A 16,839-nucleotide genomic window follows, 5' to 3' on the forward strand; every position below is an offset into this window, starting at 1 on the left:
AGCTGAATCGATCGGCCTGTATTATCGTTAGAACGCTCGTGAATCGGTCATCGAAATGGTTGGGGTGAAGCTTTAATGTAATCGTTTCTGTGTGTATGTATATAGTCGACTTCCATCTGTGGGCTGCATCGTAGCGTAGTTGAGATCCCCGAGCGAACGATGGATCATAGGGGGATTAGGTGTGTTGTGTCGGTTCGATTCCTCGATACTTCTATATCTTAGGAGAGATATCGTAGCCGAGTATATTTAATTTAGATATTATAATTAGGAAAATATTCTGTGACTCGAGACACACGACTTTCCTAGGCTGTCTTTGCGCGCCGACCGAGCGGTACAAATTATTATCGGCGACCTTGAACGAAATTGTTAGACATTTACAGAGGTTTTATATTGATGTTTCTCTCTTGTTCGAGTCGAAGCTGGTGTCGATCGAGATAATAATGCTCTCTGCTCTTCGAAATCATCGAATCATCGAGAGGTCGTTTACGTAACAGCGTCAGACTGAAATCGTTATTGGTACAATAAAAAGTTTCGGAGAGACTTTGATTTCGATCGAACGACGGATTCGAATCCGGCGGTATCGACGGGAGAGAAATCAAATTTGTTAATCCTAGGCTGTAGAGAAACTTTCGTTAGACAAAAGAAAAGAAAAAAAGTATATCGTTAAAGGGACGAAACGAAGAAGAAAGGCTAGCAACAGCTCGGCCGCAAAGACAATCTCGCGGCAAAATGGTCCGGGTACGATATTGGAATTTCTTGCGGGACCGCAAGGTTACACATACAGACTGTTAAACTCGCTTTTACAATAGCGCTTAATCCATTGGGGACCATGTCGAGCATCGTCTCCGTGTATCAGCGTACCTTAGGACCTCGTTTTTTGATCAGACGAAGGAAACGCTTGCATTTCTTCGCAATATATATATATCTCTTTTATTCAGTTCCGTCTAATTTCTTCTGAGAGTGTTGTAGGTTTTATATTTCTCTTGGTTCACGTCCTTCTTCGTGCACCCAGCTTTAGCTTCCCTTCTCCGTACAAAGAAAAGAAAAGAAACGCGAGCCGTAAAAGAGCCAGTGAACTTAAGGCCCGTCTCCCCTGTAGCGGCTCCAAAAAAAGGTGATATTTTTTGGAATTTTTTTTAAAGAGTGCAAAGAAGATACGGTAAAAAACTTCCTGGCCTTTATTTATTATACATTCAAATAAATAAACAAAATTTTTGTTTCAGTATTCGTGCAGCGTGGTAAATTATAGATGGCGCTAATCGGGTTGATAAAAAATCGCACCATACAAACGGTGCCCACGATATCCCGATGTAGAATAGTCCGAAATGAAAATTTCGAAAAGATTACTGGCCGCATTTGGTATGAGTTTTAACAAAGACACGGAAATAAGGGAGGAAATTTCACGTATATTATTGTAAATGACAAAAGAATTCATGCTTCAAAATTTTCAATAGTAGATCATGAGATAGCTGATTCAATGACAAAAAGGATATCACAAGAATTTTTAAAATCGGTTAATAACTTTTTACGTCGTGCTGGGCACGGTTTGTATACAGCGCAATTTCGGATCAACGCGATTAGCGCCACCTACAATGTGGGAATATTGAAAAATGATATTATTTCATTTATTTCTTCATATGATCCGGATAAAATTCTGCCCACGTAGCATTCTCTGTTTCGTTCCTTTAATAATTTTAATAGAAAAAATAAGTTACTTCTTCGTATGAGCCTGACAAAATTCAATTTTCTTTTTATTTACCTGAATGTATAATAAATAAAGGCCAGCAAGTTTTCTTTACCATATCTTCTTTGCCTTCTTTAAAAGAATTTCGTAAGTGTCATCATTTTTGCGGTCGCTAAAGGGGAAAGGGGCCTTGATATACATAGAACTCTTTTTCCCTCGCCATCCAGTTTCAAAACACGTGTACCGGGATCGAAACTATCTATAGGTTTAGCAAAAATTGCTGGCAAAACAAAACGTTATAGTATATATGTGCGTGGTGTCTGTTTAGGGATAGAATAGAAATTATCGAATGCTCATATGCGTACAACGGGGAACACAGGTAATTCGCTTGTGTCCCGCTGTAGCGTGTGCGTAGAGAGGGCGCTGTTACTGGCAAGTAAAGCTGCGCGTCGAAGAGGATGTTTTGCCGCGCAAAGATGGCGGCCAGTGCTTTACAGAATTTCCTTCCGCATTTGTCAGACATATTGTATTGTAACTGTGATATACATAATGCCAATTTGTACATAGACAAAAAAAAAGAAAAACGAAACAGAGTACTTCTCGGAAAGTGAGGGGCGAAGAACCAAACGGCGCAACGAACGCCGGCCAGTGTTTAGCTCTCCCTCTTCTCCGCAGGCTGGGTTTTTCTGTTTTTCGGCATTTCTCCGCTTCGCGAGTCGCACTTGACTGGTTTCCGTGTACGTATTAAAAAAACAGGGAATGTGATACCGACAAGATCAGCTTACACGCACCCGGTTTTACAAATTGTCAGGATGACTTCCGATTTTATATCGAGGCACCTGTAGACACGTGGGAAACGATCGAGATCTCGATTTCTCGTGAAAACGAACAACCCCCAGTTTACCACTAGACGCGTGAACACCACACTTAATCGATAGGGTATTTAGCTCGAATCTATTGTCAATACCGTATATTGCAATCATCCGAATTATCTACGCTAGTCTGTACTCGTACACATACATCCAACATTTTGATAATACGCGCTAATTACCGCGGCGAGCTTCTACACGTTTTCGGTCTTCGTTACACTTTCATCGACTTCTCCAGATCCTAAGCAAAGAACTGATGTACATAACACACACGCCTAATTACTTTACTGCGAGTTTCGTCCGAGCTTTCCCGAGTTCCACCGTTTTCGGTTGGTGGATTCGAGTCGAAATGTTTTATTTTTTAACGGGTATATAAGCAGCGTCTTTTTCCGTCGTTAGAACCACCTCGTCAGGGGTGTATTCTTCTTATGGCTGAGGCTTGCTTCGTGGCCTTCACTGAGGAACATTGCGTTTTGTTGGTATCGTACAAAACGAAAGAAGCTAGGAAATCCGTTAACGAACCCATTTTAGAACGCTGTCGGGAGCTGAGCTTGTTGGCTCTCGGTGGGAAAAGAATTAATTACAATCGATGGTAATACGATGGCGAGGCAGTGAGTCCAACGGGGCCATAATTAAATCTCAATTGGGCGGGATCTTTCGGCACTTAAGACACCTGTCGTTAAATGTTTTGGAACTTTTGAGAATTGACTCGAGGGGAAATTAATTTCGAAGGTACCACTTGCAGATCGATGATCGAAGCGTCAATTCCTTACTACTATAACACCTTTTCTGTTGTTCGCTGGAACTAAACTTGAAGTCAATCTGTCCATAGCTAGGTCTGCTGCCTTACTATGTCCATCACTATCGATAAGGTTGGAAGCATGTACACCGCCTTCATAAGTCACTGAACATTTGACCACGTTGGAAAAACGTATCGTGTCTAATGTAACAATAATGTTTGTGAAAAAAAGTATTCGCACACCCTTTAAAACAGCACACTTTTTCAAAAGTGAACCAAATGACTTGAGTTTCTTTGTGTTAACACATCATTTATTACACTAATCCTTCTAAGTTCACAAAGAACCTCAAGTCACTTGGTCCAATTTTGAAAGAGTTCTGTTTTAAAGGGTGTACGAATACTTTTTTTACCCACTGTACCTTACTTTGCCTGTAAGATGTTGGCCTTGGGTATGTGCCGGAGTTTCGAAGAAATTATTCACGAAACTGATAAATTATCGATAAACTGTAAATTGTGGCAACGGTTACCGAGGTATTATTGTATTTACAACCGAAAATCGTGGCCTTAATCGAATACGAAAATAAAGAAATATGTTCGGAAGTAAGAAAAGATTATTAGACAATTGCGAATGAAATTTATATGGACACGTTTGACGGATTTGTCGACAGACTGTCAAAATTAATTTAAAGTATCGGTTATCTTGAATGTGCAAAACGAAATTTCCGTTTTAAATGAGAACACTGCAATGAAAAAATAATTAATAACAATTTTTTCTAGCTACTGAAACGTCCAAATTATGAGTTAAAAGACATGGCACTAACTAGAATAGACCAAAATGAAATTTTCACCGATTCTGACGAAATTAAAAATAACAAATTTGCTCACTTATCGATGATTTTACCAGGTCCCAAACAATACAGGAGCCCCGTTTTTGATTAAACTTCTTAAGAAAACGGACAAATTCGGGAAATCTACATCGATCGTAATAATCTGCACGTCCTTCTAAGAGTTACCCAAATTTCATGCTTTACATAATCTCGTCATATAAATTTTTATTGCACGATTCACTGTTACGAGGTGTCCAGTGACTTATGAATGCAAGTTGTAGATAGAACGAGTACAATTGGCTCCATGGGTATTCTTCCATGAACCCTACATCTCTGTGACAGCTAACAGTCCACGTGACGAAACTGTACAATTTCTTTTCGTCCTCCCTCGAAGGGACACAAGGAAAAAAGCTTCTGCATAGGGCCACGTATAAATCATATACATACGTGCATGCGCACGTATCAAAGTGATTACCTCGTGTCGTATTTATCGTATGCAGGCATCGTTAAGAATAGGAACACTGTCTACAGATAGATATGTGTTTGACAATCCTATTTAAATTGCATGTGATATTATGTATTACTGAATAAATAAATATATAATGTGTCTTATGCGTGTGGTACACACGAGCAGAGGATGTTTCGTTGACTCTCTCTGTGTCACATCGAGGAATCTTTGCGAGTGTAATACAGATGTAATTTGTTAAATGATTGTCGAATATTGTTTGGCGGACTTTGTGGTACAACGAAAATCGACTCGAATAATAATTTATTGTTTCTGCTAAAAAGGGAACGACGGAAGATGAAAAACGGGAAGCTTGACACATTTGGTGATCGATGGGGTTGATCCCACGTTATCAAATGATCGACGAGATTCAATTCATTTCAATTTGATTTTATATTTTCATTTTGTTACACGGAATTGTCAGGTTTACGAAGGATGGAATTAAAGACACGATTCCAATCGAATTATTATTAGATCAGTGTATTTCCTTAGTTTTTATGGAATTAGAAATTCCATGAACGTATTCGTGAAAGTTCCTGGCAACGAAAGAATCGACGAAACACTTTTCTATGACCGTACACACAGCATTATACGTGTATATACAGGGTGGGCCCAAATTCGTGGTAAAAATTAGATCAGGGAGATGATACGACTGAAAATGAAACGAAAATCAAGAATAACGAAATTGCGTTTGAGATTCATTTTCAGAGATAAATTGAATTTGGAAAATCTGCTGGATACGCGTGCAATCCGAATAGGATTTGGCTAGTCTGTCTCTTCATTGCAACCCGTTTCTAATTACTACCACGGACACGTTTTTCAGATTAACTTCAAATTCGATTTTGTCGAAAACGAATGCTCTAACGCAATTTCTATTATTCTTGATTTTTGTCTTGTTTTAAGCGATACTATCCCACCTAACCTGATTTGCGCCACGAATTTTGGCCCACCCTGTATAGGCTCGTATGGACACGAATATAATAGATAAATCTATGAACGCCCAGGGGGCGGTAAAGCTGCATAGGGAAAATCTTAAAAGCGTCCATGAACACGTGTACATAAAAAAAAAAAAAAAAAAAAAAAAAAAAAAAGCAACGAGGAGAAATAGGGAAAAACCGACCAATGTTTAAATTCTCGAAAACAGTCAGAGTGTATCATTAGTGCCGTAAGATTCGACGATTTCGTTGCCGATCGAGTATCAATTCTGAAAAAGCTTGCAGTAGATGATCTTTGAAAAACAAAATTTTGATAAATTTCTTGAAATGTTTCGCAGCCCATTGTACGATGAATATCTCCGCACTCGTGAATTTAGCGACAGCGTTTAATTTCGTTTATAATAATTAAAAATGATTTTGCTTGATACTGAAAGGATTGTTTTTTCCAGAATGATATTTAAAGAATCGACCTAAAAAATAAAGTTTTTATCGAATTTCTACTACAGTATTAAAGAAACTTTCTGTATCTTGAAAATTTAGCTTCCTTTTTGTTTGTATGTACATAAGTAAATTCAGCAAATTGTAATCGAACTGATATTCTCGGTATATGCTGCATGTACGCGCACGGTCGATATAACAGTAGAATAAATAATTGATTAATTGATAATACATGAACCGACCAAATCGATCAGTCTCGCCGGGAAAGATATACGGTTGTTAACTATGTGGCACTTATAGTTGAAAACGCTACGCGCTCAAAGAATACTCACCGGAGACTTAATTTATACACGAAATAGCACTGGTATGCTTCGTTACATGCTCTCGCGTGCACAACTTAAATTGCACATCTGCCCCACTGATGTAGGGATCGGAGGGCGAATAGATTTCCTGAGACGATTAAACGATCGTTTTTTTATATATAATAGTAACGGAATAGCAATTGTTTGTATTATTGTCAAAATATTTTATCGTACCGTTTCGACTCCCATTTTAGCAACTACCATGGCCACGATTGCTTTTTCCCCGACCTAACCGTCTGCGAAACTCGGATGATTTTCAGTTTTCTTTCTCTGTATTGACAGTGAGCTGCACCACGCGTGTCGTATACATAATAATTATAATTTTTCTCCGGAAGGCGAGGAAGTGTGTTCTTTTTATGTATGAATTAACTGATTAATGAAATTATTTCATTTTCTATAATTTTTTAGTAATTGATTACCATTGTCAGTTACAATTAACCTAATTAACCACTGCTTTTAAATTTAAATTCCTTTTAATATTTAAATTATATATATACAGGATGTCCCAAAATAGGTGTAAATCGCTGTAATAAATAACTGTAATTGAAAGGGGTGATTTCTGCGACGATTTGAGACAACTTTTTCCTTAGCGAAAAAGGTCTCCGAGGCTTTGTTAACGAGATATTAACAAAAAACCCCGACCAATCAGTCTGACGGTTGAGATCCAGTTGTGGCGCGTTTCCAACGTTACCGCAGGATCTCAGCTAACAGACTCGCGCTCTGATTGGTCCGGGTTTTCGTTAATATCTCATTAACAAAGCTTTTGTTTCAAATCCCCCCAAGAATCACCCCTTTCAAGGACTTCAACTATTTTGGGACACCCTGTATATTTATCAAACTTTAGTTAACTGTCTTGTCTGTCTTTTTTAAGCTTAAATATTTTTCCAGTATTAAACGACTACGTTTAATCTCTCACCTATTTGTCTTCAGAATGTTTCTTTTGTCTGTTATTATGGTCTGTGTGTATGTGCGTTCGAAATTATGAAAACCTCGAGATAAGTATGTAGTAATCGGTGTACCTAGTAAAATGAGATTAAATGGTTACCAAATTGTCGTGGGTAATTTGTTACCCAAGTAGTTCTTTTAACTTTTAGCATGAATTCATTCGAGTTTGCAAGTTTATGGATTATTTAACGCGAATACGGTATACGATACGTGTACGAAGAGAAAGTAATATCGAGGAAAAGAATGAAAATTTTTAAGTAACTACTATAATAGTAGATAACGATGTAGTACGTGTTAGAATGGTTAGGGGCTAGTTAGGGTAGTTTCCATAATGACGACGGTAGAACCTTCTTCTTGGTACTTAATGAAACAATACTTCTGTCACGGTTTCAACAAATCTCGAGATACTCGATGTGTGTGTGCAGCTATATATAATATAGAATATACTTAGTTCATTTCTTTTTTTAAGAAGAAATTTCTTAAAATGTCTCACCAAGACTTGCGATCAACGAACTTAAAGGCGTTCGACAATTATAGAAACTCTGAACATACAAGAAACAAGAAAGAAACGTTAGATAATTCTAGACTATTGAATGTAATATTTAAGACAACCAGAATCAGTGTGTAGTCTTGTGAAGTGAACAATTATATAGGCATCGAATTACTAAACAGATATTCTCTAGATTCTCAAGATTTATTCAAAGCGATCAAGCGTGATCCAGAATTCCGCGAAACGTAGTTGAAATTAGTAGAAATTTAGTTGAAATTCGTAGAATTGTTTAGATGGTACCGCCCATTCTGCTGATCGATGGCTCGATCGATTAACACGTTCCATTTAACGATCTGCCTTCTGCGACGACCTATCAGACCTCGATTCAATGTCGAAGTATGAAATCCAACGATTAGTTTCTTTTTTTTTGTTCAAGACTTTCATCGAATGAATCACGACGTTTCGTTCCTTTGTTGCTTCTTCGTTCTCTGTTGTCTGTGGCGGAGGACCGAAAGGACGATTCGTTTCTTTCTTTGATAATCATTCTATCGTTATTTAGTTGAATTTAGTTAAATATCTTGGAAACTGTGGGTGCAAACGGTGGTGGTCGAAGTACGTGGTAGAAATATGTCCAAACACAATTTGGTCTTCGTGGATATAAGAAGAAATCATAGAATTTTGCGGGTGTAAAAATCTGCGGACATTTAGTTAAATTTACTTTCTGAGATGTTAATTTAAAAAAATATATAAGAATTGAATAGAACCTTCATTTGTGTATTAAAGATTTAATATACATAGGTTGTTAAGGATTTAAAGATTTTTATGAATGTTTCCTTACTCACGGTAATTATAAAGAATATTAGTTGTTCGAGGTCATTGAGTGGTTGTTTCCACCATTTTACCTGCATATCTACGACCAAGTATACCTTAAAGCTATGGATGAGCATCATTTTCTTAAACAAAAAAGCAAAGAAACATAAAAGTTGGATTTTGGAGTAAGTTACAGTAAGAAAAGCAATCTTGAGTTAATTTTTTTCTTTTAATTAATTTAACTTCAAGTGTCTAAAAATTGGTTGTATTCACGGCCAAACAATTTTTCCTACTTAAAACATTTTCTAGTCACCTCATAGCTTATGGTTCTCTGTACAATTCTAGCAATTAATATCTCTACAGTTAACTAAACGATTTAATTTAATACTTCGATATCGTTAAATTATTCGCGGCATTATTTATTATTTATCGTATTGAATGAAATTTGAACAGCGAACGCGTGCTAACGAATGGTGCAGGAGAGTATATTGACCGTGAAGACACCTGATTTTTAATTAATTACAATCACCCTTATGTTCTAACGCCAGAAATTGTCTACTAAAGTAGGATAATATGGCAATGTATATCTATGCAGGGTGTCCCAAAATAATGGGACAATCCGCAATACTCTTATTCCTTATGCAAATACAAATCGATAAGTCCTTTGCCATTTGGAAATCCGAAGCTTAATTTCCGAGATATTAGCAGTTGAACAAACTTCAATCAGCTGAGCGGTCAGCCACCGGTATGCGCAGACGCAGTCAAGAAGCGGAGGCCAATGACCCGAGTTACGCGCCTCTTTACTGCATCTGCGCGTACACGGTGGCAGACCGCTCAGTTGATTGGACTTCGTTGAACAGCTAATATCTCGGAAACGGAGTTTCGGATTACAAAACGGTAAAGGACTTTTCGATTTGTATTTTCATAAGGAATATACACGTTGCTGATTGTCCTTTCATTTTGGAACACCCTATATAATGGAATACATAATACAATTTGAGTACAATTTTAGTGTAATACAAAATATCTAATAAGTATAATTAAATTCATTGAACAAAGATTTCAACGAAGGAACCCGTTATAGATTTCGGTGATCATAAAAATAACAAATGTGAAATGCATCGTTTCGACAAGTGTGCCGGTTCTAATGTTGAAAAACAAGATTACAGTCGATGCTGTCATCGTGTAATCCACAAAAATTTCCCTTTTCATATTCGCAAGTTCTATCCAGCCAAGTTTGCACCTGCAATGTCCAAGATATAACCACGTGTTCGCCGCTCCGTTTCGATCTTCATTCGTCGAAAATATCGAGTCCATCAGGTTCACGTACGATCCAACGAGATCTGACAACAGCATTTGGTATTTATCCTTCGAATTACGAAATAGTCACGAAAATAGTGTTAATCTAAAGCCCGTAGAAGTGGTGTCCTGGTGTTAGTACATATTCGAGATACAAAATCCGATCGACGAAGATCGGGGTCATGTCTCCACCTTCCCAGGATAGTATTTTTGTCACGAGATATATCATCGAACCCTTCATCGACAATTCTTATTCGGTAGAAATCGATCGTATGGTATTACAGATAGTTACATGTAGTTAGCGAGCAATGCTTCTTCTGCTACGAGTAGAAAAAGATCGTAGAATTCCGTGGACGTGTAGTAATCTACGATTCCCCCGGTTAAGTAGCCGCTTTGTGTCGATGTGTTTGGTAAATATAGGTGGTCTTCGTAGAGACAAAGACGATAGTAGTCGGGTGTAGTGTGTCCCAGGTAGGGTAGTACGAAAAAAAACAAAAAAGAAACGGTGGAATCGGTAATCCGAGTGTAGTACGAAGATGGATATTACATATATATATACTTGAATATAATGTAGGTGAATATTTACGTGTATCCTATGTCAAATGGTAAATAACTTTTAGTCGAACTTAGATAAAACAATTAGAGGAATTTAGAAGGAACTCTGTGGTAGAGAAATATGAGACCCGTGGAAACTGTGAAAATCGCGCGAATTGGAACGACAGTTGGGGGAGGGGAATTCTAGGAATTTTTATGTCTCTACCTAGAACCGCTGGCCAGGTTGCGCGCTTAGTTTGATCGCTGATAGATTGTTTCGTTGTTCGTTCGTTGTTCTGTCTCTCGATGATTCTTGCTTCTGGTACCCGGAAAACACGAGGGAATCATTGGGACAGTGAGTATAATATTTCATATCAGTCGGTATCAACGAAAGGTTATCGATGGTGGTTCAAAAGGGTTTAGTATAATTTTCCGACAGTACCGATCGGATTGGAAATTTGTCACCGACGATGGTGGGGTCTTTTAGTTTTTTTTTAGTAATTGTAAATATTTTCGATGATTTCCGAATCAGCGTATCCTCGAACGAAGGATATTTGAAATGAAGTTGCGTTAATTGATTTTTTAGTTACTTTACTTTCTTCTTTCGTTTGGTATTTCGTTGGAAACGATTTGAATTCATTTTTTTTTCTTTTTCATAATTTTAGAATTGGAGTTCAGTGCTCGCTGTTAATTGCGAACCGATGGAATAATAACAATTTTGGTGCTCGGATTAAAATGATCGATTCGATTCGACGGACATGCAGCGCATGGTTTCAGAAATTCCGACGAAACTTGTTAGCTACACACAGTTTTCTGTCGATCGTTTTAGGAAATTCTCTGTAGATGAAATTGATAGGCAACTGTAGTACAGAAATTGTTAGTATTTATTTTTCGTACATTAGATTAATTGCTTTGGAACGATACCTGAGGTATGTCGGTTAGGATCGTTTTCGTGTATCGCGACACACACCCACATATCGAGGATCACAATGGATATCAGCGGTATCTTGCCAGCGGGTTTACGAATCGTACACTTTTTTCACGCTTGTTCCGTGATTATTGAAATGAAAAGAGAATAGTAAAATCGTTCGAACGATTCTCTAGATGTTCATGGAATCGCAAACGAATAAGTTGGCCATCGACAGATTTCCTGTCAGCTCGGATCGAATGGCCGACAGGAAAGGCAAGGAAAAAAGAGAAGGTCACGTATACGCGATAAATGACACGATTGTCTCATAGGAAGGTACACTAGTTTAGAAAAATTTACGTCCGATATATGTACTTTATGGCGACTCTAGTAACTTCCATCCGGCTGGATTGTCCAGCGAAAGTCGGGAAGTGTTTCCTGTCCGCCATTTTGGTTCCCGTATTCTAAGAGTCTGGAATTCGGACACGGTGGCGTGACAATTTAACGTGCATAGCAGAAAATATGTTCGAGATCGTAACGGTGTTTATTTAGGGTAGTACAATTAGGATCTTCATGGATCCTCAATCAAATTCAGCGATCGAGATGTCGCGACGATCGGTACGCTTGGTGGCGTTCAAGAGAAAAACAAAAGAAAAGATAAGTATATATAATGATATAAAAACGAAAAATCCATGAAAAAAAAAACCATCGAAACCTTGTTCGCCAAAGTCTCGCGAATCATCCGCGTCGCAGGCTGAAAATGTTCTCAGGGAAATGTAACCGGAAGTGTGTGGTGAACCGTGAACGCGTGGAACTGGCCGCCTCGATCGAAGATACGTTTTCCTTTCGTGGTGCTCCAAGAGGATCTCGGTACGAAAAACTTTTTCGCTAAAACAAACGAAAACTCGATGTGATTGCATAAAGTGTAGATTTCTTTCATTGTCGTCGGTTAAAAACATCCAGAGAACCGATATCGTCTCGTTTTTTTAACTGAAAAAAAGGGCAATGAGAAATAGAATAATTTTCTTGTTTTATTAGTTACGAAAGTGCGGTGACTAGTATCGTTGCTGATAAAATATAACTGTTATTTATGTGTATGTTACATGGGTGCAAAGATGTATAGATCAAAGTTAATTAGAATAGTAGAAAATATTTTCGTTTATTTATTAAAAGGATAGTTATTAGATTGCGGATTTTATTTGTAGGTACTACAAATTTGTAAAACGTTATAAACCCAGAAGCTTTCGTAAGGGCTCATAAAGTTGTTTTTAGTTTGTCGAACGATTTGGTCGGCGTTATTTTGTTTTATTCAATTTTTCGTGTAACATAGTTAAATATAAAAGAAAGTTCACATAAATATACGTAGTCTAATTGTCGGACAGAGATATAAAATTAAAGTGGTATTCTTCTATGTTTACCGTTTGAAGTTAGTGTTTTATTATTAATTTTTTTATTAATATTAGAGAAAATTGTTATTTGTTTTGAAAATTACTACAGATCCTCTGGTTCGCCATGAGAAAAGGCCGCGCACATATAACGAATTCAACGAACCGCGCCTATAGCGAGAGAGAGAGGACTGTACACCGCCAGAGTTCATTGGCCCTTTCATTATTAGAGCGCCTATCTTTGTTGTTTTTAAACAGATTATATACGTGTACAACTAAATTTCCATGTTATACAATCCACTTCGTGTCTCGCCTCGAGGCATTCGTTTGCTCAAAAAAGAGAAAAAAAAGATCGTCGAGATCCTCCAGGAATCCTGCGGTTCACGGGTCACAGAACGAGGAAAGAAAGGAACGCGATTTTTCGTGGCTGTCGCACACACGCATATTAAATTCGTTCGCACGAAGACAATCGTTTTACGCCATTACAGGGAAGTAACAAAAGAGGAAAAAAAAAATAAGACGCTCTGCTAATTCAGGGTAACGGGTCAACGACGGTTGAGTGTTACGAAACGGAGAAAAAAGAAAATCAAGTAAAAAACTTAAAAAATCTAATAAATACTTAAAAGATACTAAATAAATAATAACACAGAAAAAGAACATCGACTTGGTTTGCGGACCATTAAATACCAAATACTATACAACGATGGCGTTTTGCCAATGATCGAAGCGACCGCGCGTCGAATCGTCTAGCTTAGGGGGCGTGGCATCGGGTGAGGCCACGCCTACCCACCGCGGAAAGCATGCGTATCCATGTCACGATTCGGTGGGAGGGGGGGTGGTTCCTTGTCGTTCTGCAGTTGTCGGTTAGTAAATTTGATTGAGGACGTCATTTAGACGGCAAAAAAATAGCTCTGTGTCCGTTTCTCGAGTATATAGATAGCCGAAGTTTCAATTAGTTTCTTGTTAGAGCGTATCCTCTCGCGGTGAAATTGTCTCGTCGTGTGTGAACTAGAGGAGAAACGGGGAGAAGGAATACGTGAGTTCGGTCTTTTCGAGGAAAATTTCAACGTGTTGTACCGACGCGAGCATACAACACACACACACACACGGAATCAGGAGAGAGATCCTTACGGTATTGTACGCTCCGAAAGTTGTACATTCACGGATAGAACTCTTGATATTGCCTAATTCTCGTCACGACGGTCCATTCGACTCTCTACTTTACTTCCTCAACGTCCACTGAAATAGAGTTGAAGTATGCATAATAAATTACACTTAGTATTCTATTTATCCGTTCGGAATGATCGTTCACTTCGCTTTTATTAGATTGATATTAGGTCCGGACGGTGATTTCGAGTGTGTGCATTCAGCAGGAAAAGAAGGGGGAGGGGGGATGTTGTCGTTCTAAACTATAAACTATCGTCTATACACGGAAATACTCGCTTGCTCAACCACGCATCTTCCGATGAAAATTTTGCAAAAGCTGTTGCTGGCTCTATCGAATTTTTCCAACATATCGCAGAATCTACGAATGGTCGTCGATTTTACGTCTTGATACTGTCAGCACGTATTAATCTCGCCATGAAAATTGCGTGTTAATAACCAGTTACAGAACGTTCTCCACTTAATCGTTTGCTTGTACATATGTGTATGAACACACATACACAGAGATACTCGCATAGAAGGTGCTTATAATTTGAGCGGTCGAAAGGTACGTCAAATTGTAAGCAGTTCGCGTTTCACGATACATATTTTGTAATTGGGTCAATTCGTAAGTCTTTGTATTTTTTTTGTTTATTTAAAAAATAGATTGAATATATAAGGTCTAATATAACTATTCTTTAAATTTATTATTAATCACAAAATATCAATTGTTTTTTCAATGTTAGTGCAACAGTCGCCATAGCGTCATCGAAGGTTTACAAACTCAAAAAAAATGGTTGAAAACACATACAAACCTGTGATGGCGATACATTTGAATTGTATCGATATTTGGTATCGATACGTTTGTACATCAGGAATAAAATATCGATATTATCGGTTCGATACTTGCAATTAAATTAGAAGTAATAAAATCCAAACACGAAAATAAATTATTCATTTAAGTAAATATTTACTAAGGCAGATTCCCAGGTAACAGTGTGAATTTTAAATCGACCAATCACAAACTTTGTGAGAAGCTCGGGCTTGGTCTATTTTCCTTACGACCTATTACGTTACGGCAAATGCAGCGATTGTATCGAAATTTCGATATTTATGGGTTAAGTATCGATATTGGAATACAGACTCCTCTCGATTATCGCGTGGCTTTTTCTACACAATTATTGTCCAGGCGTTACCCCCACCACTGGAGCAAGGGGAGGATGAAACCCGTCAGACGCATACTTTGTTGCCCCTCCGATTTTGTTGCCGAAGCTCAGGTCTCGAGTAAAAAATGAATTTAAGAGTGTCTGAAGCATTTCTCCCTATAAGATTATTGTCCTGCCGCAGACCCGAGTTCGAGACGATAATCGAGAGGAGTCTGTATATCGTCACACTGAGCATTGATATTGGAATATATCGACATATTAAATATCGATATTGGAATATATCGTCCAATTAAATATCGATATTTCGATTGAAAAAGCATCGATATTCGAAATATCGATACTGTATCGCACATCAATAATACAAACACTTACGAACTGACATGTTACATACAGCAGAAATAATTCTTGCCACCTCACAATTACGAAAACCCATCATACACCGTTTAAATTCCAAATGGCAAGAATCACTCACGCGAGTACTTACATTGTCACGACGCGTGACAGTTTACCAAAGAACTGATTCGTCGATCTCATGGGCGGGGTGCTTAAATCTCTTGATCTTCGGACTTCAAGCAGACTTACACGAGACACGTGTAACAAATCAGCGAGAACAATTGAATAGGACAAAACAGGGGGTGGAGGGAGGGGGAGAGACAAGAGAATAAAGACAACAAGATGCTCAAATTGTAAGCGACGATGCGTCTCGCGGCGACCAGACCACGTACGCCTAAAGACTGTAGAGATTCTAAGAGAACGGTAGCTCGCACCTTCTGTGAATTGCACAAGAAAAAAAGAGATAATTTTTTACGGGTATATATACATTATAATAAATATACAAATGTACATATAACACGCAGCTCGCGTTACGGGCGCGTATCTTTGGTAAACCGACCGTCAGATTCGCTTTCGTCGCCTAAAAACTAAAAGGAATTTCTTCACCTGTATATCTGTTACGCTTAACACACAAATAATACGTGCGTTCGTCGCGGTTACGCTCTGCCGACTGGGTGTTTAAATCTCGCGGGAAGATTTAAATCGAGACAACAACTGATTATACTGCCGGGATAGGGGGGAAGGAAGAAAAAAGAGAAAAAATCGTAAGACAAATCTTTAACGAGATCTACGCTTTTCTTTGGATCGATTTCGTCATTCAACAATACTGCGTATAATTTTGTTCGCAGGCGTTTGAGTCTCGAAACGAAAAACCGGAACGCGAACCGTCGATATATATGTATGGTGGAAATTGGCATCCACTGGTCAATGGTACAACGCGTTGTCGAGCTTTCATGCGTAATTTACACTTAAGTTCCTTGAATTTAAAGTTCCTTAACATTGCGTTTCCGTGTGATACAGAAAACGGTCGACGTCGATTCTGTAATATCGAGTCGGTGTATTTGTTCATCCAGGGTGAGTTTAAACGATCACAGATAGATTATAGGGTCGGTCTACAGAGATTGATTACAATATTTTTACATCACGGTACCGAGAACAGAAAAAATCGCTTTAACTGCGCGAAACACGGGACCGCATGCGCGCAGTAAGCGTGGACGGTCCTCGTTTCAGCCCCTTATTCAGCCGTCGGCTCCAGACTGGTTCTAGTGGGGATCTCTCCCCGGTAGAGGAGGTGACGCGCAAAATTGTTTCGTGTTTTCTGCAATAGTCGATGTTCTTCTTTATTTTTCAAATGCAAACTACTGTTCCTAACTAGTGAAATATATACAAAAACTCAACAGTTCAACACACGTCATTTAAAAAAGAAACCATCACGATTGCGTTAAATTTTCCTGAATTGACCTTGCTT

Source organism: Dufourea novaeangliae, unplaced genomic scaffold, assembly GCF_001272555.1.
Source record: "Dufourea novaeangliae isolate 0120121106 unplaced genomic scaffold, ASM127255v1 scaffold14, whole genome shotgun sequence".
NCBI lineage: Eukaryota > Metazoa > Arthropoda > Insecta > Hymenoptera > Halictidae > Dufourea > Dufourea novaeangliae.